This window comes from Bos taurus, chromosome 14 (genome assembly GCF_002263795.3).
Source record: "Bos taurus isolate L1 Dominette 01449 registration number 42190680 breed Hereford chromosome 14, ARS-UCD2.0, whole genome shotgun sequence".
Lineage (NCBI taxonomy): Eukaryota > Metazoa > Chordata > Mammalia > Artiodactyla > Bovidae > Bos > Bos taurus.
The window spans coordinates 43097432-43106560 of NC_037341.1; the positions used below are offsets into that span (position 1 = coordinate 43097432).

Below are 9129 nucleotides of genomic sequence, written 5' to 3' on the forward strand. Positions count from 1 at the left end.
ATAGGTGGAATTAATATATTTTCCCACAGTTTAATCATTTCACAAATCACTATATAGTTTATAGTAGAGAGTGTTTCTTTCCACTATCTCCAGGCACTTTGAAAACCTATTATTAGATCACTAGAAGCTTTGGAGAAGGCAATGGCACCCACTCCAGTACTCTTGCCTGGAAAATCCCATGGACGGAGGAGCCTGGTAGGCTGAAGTCCATGGGGTCGCTAAGAGTCGGACATGACTGAGCAACTTCACTTTCACTTTTCTCTTTTCATGCACTGGAGAAGGAAATGGCAACCCACTACAGTATTCTTGCCTGGAGAATCCCAGGGACGATGGAGCCTGGTGGGCTGCCGTCTATGGGGTTGCACAGAGTCGGACACGACTGAAGCGTCTTAGCACAGCATAGCATAGCATAGAAGCTTTGATATGACAGAAAGAGATGCAAGTCAAGATAATTCTAGTTGCTTATGCCTGGCTTCCTGGATGGCAAGTCTGAGGGTAAGATGAGTAACTGATGGCAAGAGGATTAGAGCTTCAAAACTTAACCACTGAAGGCATTTTACTGTCTAGTGGGAAGGGGAAATAAGATTTCAGCAGATAGATAAAGAGGAAAGGAAGGGAATTGTAAACCAGATTTTATATGCTTTATGGTTTAACCAGATTAGGTCCTGAGCAGGGACAAAAATATCATACACCAACCCTAGGACATGGCCCATTCTTGGCAGGAAGGTTCATGTGGACCTTCATAGCACTACTTATTGAGTCAGAAACAGAGGTTACAGAACTGCTATTATTATACATGATTGAAACAATTATTGCTCAGAAATAATCAAAGCATGGCATCCTAAATTATGGGCTTCCTAGGTGGCGCAGTGGTACAGAATCCACCTGTAACACAGGAGACGCACTTTCGATCCCTGGGTCAGAAAAATCCCCTGGTGAAGGAAATGGCAACCCACTCCAGTATTCTTGCCAGAGTAACTCCATGGACAGAGGAGCCTGACGGGCTTGGGGTCGTAAAGAGTCAGACATGACTGAGCAATTGAACACACACACCCACATCCTAAATTATAACCTTTCAACTTTCCTGGGTTCCTAGGCTAGCTATACCCCTAGATTTACAGATTTGTCTTTTACTTCAATAGACAGACCATATTAAGCCTAATTTCCTGGAAAATTTAGGCTCTATTTCTGGACCAAGAACTACAGAGTAATCACTTAAAAACATTTTTTATTGTGGGAAAATATATATAATACCATAAAATTTATCTACCCAAAAAGAATTACAAATATGATAGTAAAGATGACCCAAGATCTTGGATAAAGAATAGAGGCACAGATCGAGAAGATGCAAGATGCTTAAGAAAGACCTAGAAGTTAATTAAAATTTAACATTTTAACTATTTTTAAGTGTAGTTAGTGTCATTAAGTACCTTGTGTGTATCCATCACCACCATCCATCTGCACAACTTTTTTATCCTCCCAAACGGAAACTCTACCCATTAAGCAATAGCTCCCCATCTTCCCCTCCTCCCAGCCTCTGACAAATGCTGTTCTATTCTCTGTCTCATTGTATTTGACTAGGAATCTCATAGAAGTGGAATCATATCTGGTTTATTTCACTGAGCATAATGATTTCAGATTTTGTCCACATTGTAGCAAATGTCAGAATTTCATTCCTTTTAAAGGCTGAATAATGTTCTATTTTATGTATATACAATATTTTTGTTTACACGCTCATTTATAGATGGAAGTACTTAGTTTTTAACAAGCATGCCAGTACTTACATGTAAAAATTACATGGTCTTTCAGGTAAGAATGGGGCTTCCCTGATAGCTCAGTTGGTAAAGAATCCACCTGCAATGCAGGAGACCCTGGTTCAATTCCTAGATTGGGAAGATTCGCTGGAGAAGGGATAGGCTACCCACTCCAGTATTCTTGGGCTTCCCTTGTAGCGCAGCTGGTAAAGAATCCCCTTGCAATGCAGGAGACCTGGGTTCGATCCCTGGGTTGGGAAGCTCCCCTGGAGAAGAGAAAGGCTACCCACTCCGGTATTTTGGCCTGGAGAATTCCTTTGACTGTGTAATCCATGGGGCCTCAAAGAGTCGGACATGACTGGGCAACTTTCACTTTCACTTTCACTTTCTTTCAGATCAGAGCACGTGAAAAGCTATATACTTAGTGATGACTGTTGTTAATGGCTGAATTGTGTTAAGGGCTGAATTCTTCTATACAGAATTCAAATGCTAAAACACTAACCCCACATATCTCAGAATGTGACTGTATTTGGAGATAGGGCCTTCAAAGAGGTGATTAAGTTAAAGAAAGCCGTTAGGGTGAGCTCTAAACTATTCTGACTAATGTCCTTGTAAGAAAAAGAAATTTGGACGCACGTAGATACACCAGGGATACACACAGAGGAAAGACCATGGGAGGACAGAGCAGGAAGATGACCGTCTACAGGCCCGGAAGAGAGGCCTCGGGAGATACCAAAGCTGTCAACACCTTTGCCTTGGACTTCCAGCCTCCAGAACTATGAGAAAATAAGCTTTTGTTATCGAAGCTCCTCTGTCTATATTACTTTGTTATGGAAGCCCTACAAACTTGTGACAAAAATACATTGAGGGTGCTTTGTGGAATTGCCTCAGAATTAGCTTAAGCCCAGGTACCAAATCAGCCCTGTTGTTTTAGAGTGACGAGCAATGTTAGCCAGCTTAATTGCTAGCTTTATTCCATCCCATTTGGCTCTAAATGGCTTTTGACTCTTTAACAAGAAAGTAAATCCTCTCTTAAAGGATAAAAATGCCTTCTACTGAGCATATTCAAAAGAATCCTCTGCCAACTTCACGGGCACTTCTGAAAGGCAATTGTTTTGAGCAATAGCGACAGAGTTGAAATGAGTATTTTGTCTACCATGGTAACTTGCATTGAAGGAAATAGCACTCAGTAAGATATGAATGCTCTGTTATATTTGCTAAAAAGTCTGCCACTTAATTTTATTTTTTAAAAATTTTATTGAAGTAGAGTTGATTTACAATGTTGTTTAGTTCTTCTGTACAGCAAAGTGACTCAGCTGTACATTCACACACATATATACATATATGTATATACTCTTTTTCATATTTCTTTCCATTATGGCTCGCCACAGAATATTGAATATAGTTCCCTGTGCTCTACAGTGTGACCTTGCTGTTTGTCTCTTTATTTTATATTCCTTCCTTTTTATCTAAATATGATGCATGTGCATTTGGAACTTGCCTCACCTTTTTTTTTTCCCTCCAAAAGCTCAAGCTCTTCAAAGAGCTCCATGACCTGACTCTTTAACCAAAGCTTCAGAGCCTTCTGTTTCCTTAATCTGCAGCTGGATTGCTTTGATACTGTGGTCAAAGGATCAGCTCTCAATGGGGCTCAGTTCCCTGGCAAGCTCCAGGGCGGCCCTCTCTGCATTGTCCTCATAAGGAGCAAGTGAAGGTGGGGGTCATGATGAAAACACTGAGCGATAAGGAGGAGCAAGCAAGTTCTGGGAAACTAGGGTTTTGTGTCGTGAGGGAAAATGACTTCAAGCTGGAGAACTGAAGCTATTACATGCACTTAGATTGGTGGAGACTTAACATTCTTCAGGTACTCTCCAAAAAAGCTTTCAATTACATTGTCTGGTAGAGTTATTCCGCCAGGAAAGAGGAGTTTGGAACTAGGAATCATGGTCACTGTCATAATTGCATCAATCTCTGACTTTACCCACTGTTCTTGTCTGCCAACATCCCATTGGAAAAATTTCAAAAGTGGTGCCAACTAAGAATTGCATTTATTCTTCTGAAAAATTGAGTCCTGTTTCTCACTGGGCTGAGCTCCTTAAGGGTAGGGTCCGTGCCTTCATCGCCTTCCTAATTCAGCACAGCATCAGGCACTTAGTGCATGCGTGCACGCTAAGTCACTCCAGTCACGTCTGACTCTGTGCAACCCTATGGACTGTAGCTCACCAGGCTCCTCTGTCCATGGGATTCTCCAGGCAAGAACACTGGAATGGGTTGCCATGCCCTCCTCCAGGGGATCCTCCCGACCCAGGGATGGAACCCAGGTCTCTCATGTCTCCTGGATTGGCAGGCAGGCTGTTTACCACTAGCGCCACCTGGGAAGCCCCAGGCACTTAGTGGCACTCTATAAATGAATAATGACCTATAGTCCTTCACCAGGATTTCAGATCCTGTAATTCCAAAACCCATTATGCTCCATTGTGGCCCCTGTTTCTGTTCCATTGCTGCTGCTAAGTCGCTTCAGTCGTGTCCGACTCTGTGCGACCCCAGAGACGGCAGCCCACCAGGCTCCCCCGTCCCTGGGATTCTCCAGGCAAGAACACTGGAGTGGGTTGCCATTTCCTTCTCCAATGCATGCAAGTGAAAAGTGAAAGTGAAGTCGCTCAGTCATGTCCGACTGCTATCGACCCCATGGACTGCAGCCTACCAGGCTCCTCCATCCATGGGATTCCAGGCAACAGTACTGGAGTGGGGTGCCATTGCCTTCTCTGTCTGTTCCATTACCACTTGATTTTCTCTCATTCTGTAATCTTCATGTTGAAGCCCAGATTTACAGTAAAATGTTGCCCCTGACCAGAATAGTTGTTAGGTCCTCACAGCTGTGAATTTGAATTGTAAGGCAGATGGGGGCTATGAAAAGGAAATGGGTGCTGTAGAAGCCTGGATGTGAATCAGTTGAAAAAGGACTTGGACTCATGCTCTGTCCTCCTTTTGTTGACCATCTCTCAGACTGGTAAAGATGTGTCCAAGTCAAAGAAGCCTGACCGTTACAGTGGACTTAAGGTTAGTCCTTTAGACTTCAGAAGGTTCATAAAATTAGGTTACTGCAAGAGAATTCTTTTGGTTAAGAAAAAGAAATTCTTGTGCATTATGACAATTCTTTCCATGGGAAAGAGACAAATGGACCAAAATATCCATTAAAAGATCCAACTTTGTCCTTGGAGCTCCATGGCTGGTGTGAAATTGAAAGAACTCCTTCCACTGTTAATAACCAACAAAAACCTATTGTGTAGCCCATGGAATTCTGCTCAGTGTTATGTGCCAGGCTGGATGGGAGGGGAGTTTGGAGGAGAATGGACACATGTGCATGTCTGGCTGAGTCCCTTCACTGTTCACCTGAAACTATTACAACATTGATAATTGGCTGTACCGCAATACGAAATGGTTTTGGCTTTAAAAAAATTAAGTTAAAAAAAATGAGATCAGGTGAAAGAATTCCTTTCACTGTTACCCCAAAACATGCCACATACAGAATGACTCTATGTGGACAGAGATTAAGAAAGATACTCCCTGCCCCATAGTGAAAGAAGTGCGAATTCTTTATCCTTAGGAAAATACTTTTCCAGCAGACCACCTCGTAGGCTGGCAGGGTGAGGGCACTCCCTTTGTGGACACCAAATTCCTAAGCAACTTAACTGTGCCTGAACTTGGCAATGATGCCTATTGAGAATGAGTTCTCTTTTTCTTGAGGACTGAGGAATGCAATGTGTACAATGTACTTTTTTTTTTTTTTTTTTTTTGCTTCAGGAGTTATTTTATTCCTCATTAATGCCAAGACAAAGGGGTTATAAGGGCCCTTGACATATAAACGTCTAATTAGGAAATTTTCAAAGCTGACGTCGTCTAACATACTCAATTTTTTTTTTAAAGTCAAGAATAAGAAACAAGAGTTTATCATTAGACAGCTAAAGAAGGTCTCCAATAAAATAAGCTTTTTATTTGTATCATCCATGCAAGCAAGGCTAGGCTGCTGCTCTCATCCGCTAAGTCAAAAGTGCATGCTTTCATTTAGAACAGCCCTGGGGGCAGGTGGTATTTTTCACACACTCCTGGTCTCACCTTGGGTTTCCCTGGAGGAAGAGCTTGACACCAGGGCTTGTGTGCAAATAGATAACTTGGGAGGTGATCTTGGGAAGGAAAAGACAGAGAGTAAGAGACAGAAAGTAAGAAAATAAAGAGAACACAAGACTGTGGGAAACAAGGGCTTCATTCTTTCCAGAGACCACCCAAGAAACCCACTTAATGCCTTCCAGAATCGTCCTCTTGAAAGACAGGAAGTAGGTCCATTAGTTCACATTCCATCAGTCAAAGATCACCTTTCGGAGTGTTAACTTCCTGATCTATGCGAATGCTTGGGCCAAGCCAACAGTCATATCTGTGGTTCTCCAGGGTAGAAAGCAAAAACATATGATATATTAGCTACTGCTGCCTGATCGATAACCTTCAAAGTTAGTAGGTTTAAAGCACAAGCAATTATTATTTCATAGTTTCTGTGAGTCAGGCATATAGAAGTAGCTGAGCAATTCTAGCTCAGGGTCACTCATGATGCTGCAGTCAAGAGGCTGACCCAGGCTTCTGTCAACAGAAGGCTTAATGAGGGCTGGGGGGATCTGCTTCCAAGATGGCTCACTCACACGGCTGGTGGCAGTTCCTCATTGGCTGTTGGCAAAAGGCCTTATTTACTCATCACTGGGTCTCTCCATAAGGCTGCTTGAGTGTCCTTGTAGCATGGCAGCTAGCTTGTCCCGGTATGAAAGTTCCAAGACAGTAAGGCAGAAGCTATGATGTCTTCTATGACCTAGCCAGTAGAATCTGTGCTGTTGGCCACACCGACCAATCCTGATACAGTACGGGGAAGGACTGTGCAAGAGTGGGAATACCAGAAGGTGGAGATAATCAAGGGTCATCCCTTAGGCTGGTTACCACATGTGATTATGTGCTGAGGGGCACTGGTAGCACAAGATATACCAAAACCTACACAGAACTATCTACCCCAACCGTGGCTGAATAACAACATAAGACCATGAAGATAAAAGTCGCGGTGTCCAGACACCTTTTGGAACCTTCCATCACTCAGATCGGATCATTTCTTGGGCTCCTCCAGTTCAACCCAGAAGGGTGTTCAAATTAAACAAAGATTTCAGAAAATAATGATGGGCAGAGCTAAGCTATAGAGTTCTAAAATACAAATGCAACAGATGATCTGGAAATGGCATGCATCTTGGATTGATTAAACCACCTCAGAAAGTTTATTTCTTGGTTTTCATTCACTCCGAACCTACAGCAAACAGACTACAGAAGCCCACGCGAGACTGTCTGCTTATAGCAGGGATCAAAGCTGATCTGATGCTTGAGTTTTAGGAACAGGGCAAAACACAACCCTAAGGGGAAGCAAATTTGTGTTAAAACACTAATGTTAATTGAATGGTTCATTAAAGAAGATTCATTTTGGTTGAAGTCCAGTTAATCCTGCAACAGACTCTTTCAGATTGTTAGGAGTCATCAAAATACATGTGACAAATTTTTCATGGGTGTAGAAAAAAGCATTTTCACCTGCAGAGTAGGCTTAAAAACTACAAGTTGCAAATACAACTAATTGTCCGTCCAACACCCATCTTTCCCCTTTTCCTAATTACAGAACCTAAACCTAACTTTCATACTTAGCTTTAGAAAGTGTCCCATCTTCTCTGGCAAAGTGGAGTGGTCACATGCCACTGTTCTGACCAATAAAATTTATGTGAAGTCTGCTGATGAACTCTGAAGTTTTGTTTTCCTGATACACAAGTCACTGTTACTGCCTGGAAAATTGAGATAGTGACTCGAGCTGGAGCATAAGCAGCTACCTTGTAGCCATGAGGAAAAGACCAAGAATCACAGATACCTTGAACCACCAAACAACCAGTCACTGAGAACAAGAAACCTCTCTATGGCTTTAGCCACTATCGTTGGCTTTTCTCTTACATATGGTTGAACCTAATCCTTGATAAATATAGCTCACACAAATATTTTTGGATCACCCCTAACCAAGTGGGCTTCCCTGGTGGCTCAGTAGTAAAGAATACATCTGCCAATGCAGAAGACATCCCCTGAAGAAAGAAATTGCAATCTACTCTAGTATTCTTGCCTGGGAAATCCCATGGACAGAGGAACCTGGTGGGCTATAGTCCATGGGGTTGCAAAAGAGTCAGACACAACTTAGCAACTAAACAACTTCAACAACCAAGTCATAATTTTACTGCATTAGTTAAAATTTCACATTTTTATTCATCTTCAAAGAAGCAGTTTCAAAATTGTCAGTTTTGTAAAACCATCATTATTGGTTTTCTCCTGGAAAAATACTCTGCCCATGATAATCCTGACACTTCTGCCCATTGATGTTTCTTCAGTCTTTGCATCTGGCCAAGCTCTTCCACAATTCCAGGTCTTCATACTTGTGCCTGCCCCCAGCTTCCCCCATATTTCCTTGCTGAGGTTCTTCAATCTAAACCAAGTCATCAGTTCAGTCGCTCAGTTGTGTCCGACTCTTTGCGACCCCATAAATCGCAGCACACCAGGCCTCCCTGTCCATCACCAACTCCCCGAGTTCACTCAGACTCACATCCATCGAGTCAGTGATGCCATCCAGCCATCTCATCCTCTGTCATCCCCTTCTCCTCCTGCCCCCAATCCCTCCCAGCATCACAGTCTTTTCCAATGAGTCAACTCTTTGCATGAGGTGGCCAAAGTCCTGGAGTTTCAGCTTTAGCATCATTCCTTCCAAAGAAATCCCAGGGCTGATCTCCTTCAGAATGGACTGGTTGGATCTCCTTGCAGTCCAAGGGACTCTCAAGAGTCTTCTCCAACACCACAGTTCAAAAGCATCAATTCTTTGGTGCTCAGCCTTCCTCACAGTTCAACTCTCACATCCATACATGACCACAGGAAAAACCATAGCCTTGACTAGACGGACCTTCATAGTTTCATGTAAACAACTTTTTGTTTATGGAACTTATCAAATTTCTGCTCATGTATTTATTTTTGAGAGTATGTGTACCCTGTCGGTTTCCTCACTGAAATGAAGCTCAGGGAGGCCAGGGCTGTACCAGCTTGGCTCACCCTTGTAGCCCAGTATCCACAGTAGTGCCAGGGGGACTGTGATGGCCACACTATCTTTCAGGGAAGCCCTGGAAAGTTCAAGTGTCGTGCTCTTGTTCTGAGGATGTAGAAAACTCAGACACTGTCAGAGGTGTTCCTCATACTGGATTCTGCTCATTGAGATGTTTAAGCTTTTCCACTTGTTTCTCTTTGTTGAGTATTCCTCACTGAAATCCTCTAGAGA

The 9129-nt window shown here is 42.8% G+C and overlaps 1 long non-coding RNA gene across 1 annotated transcript; it reads right to left on the reverse strand.

Moving 5' to 3' along the window:
* Window positions 1-5728: 5728 nt before the first annotated feature.
* LOC112449578 (uncharacterized) lies at window positions 5729-7713 on the reverse strand. Its single transcript, XR_003038167.2, has 3 exons — window positions 6446-7713; window positions 6051-6186; window positions 5729-5938 (listed from the first exon to the last, which is right to left on the reverse strand). It is a non-coding gene; the product is annotated as an uncharacterized lncRNA (long non-coding RNA).
* Window positions 7714-9129: the final 1416 nt, after the last annotated feature.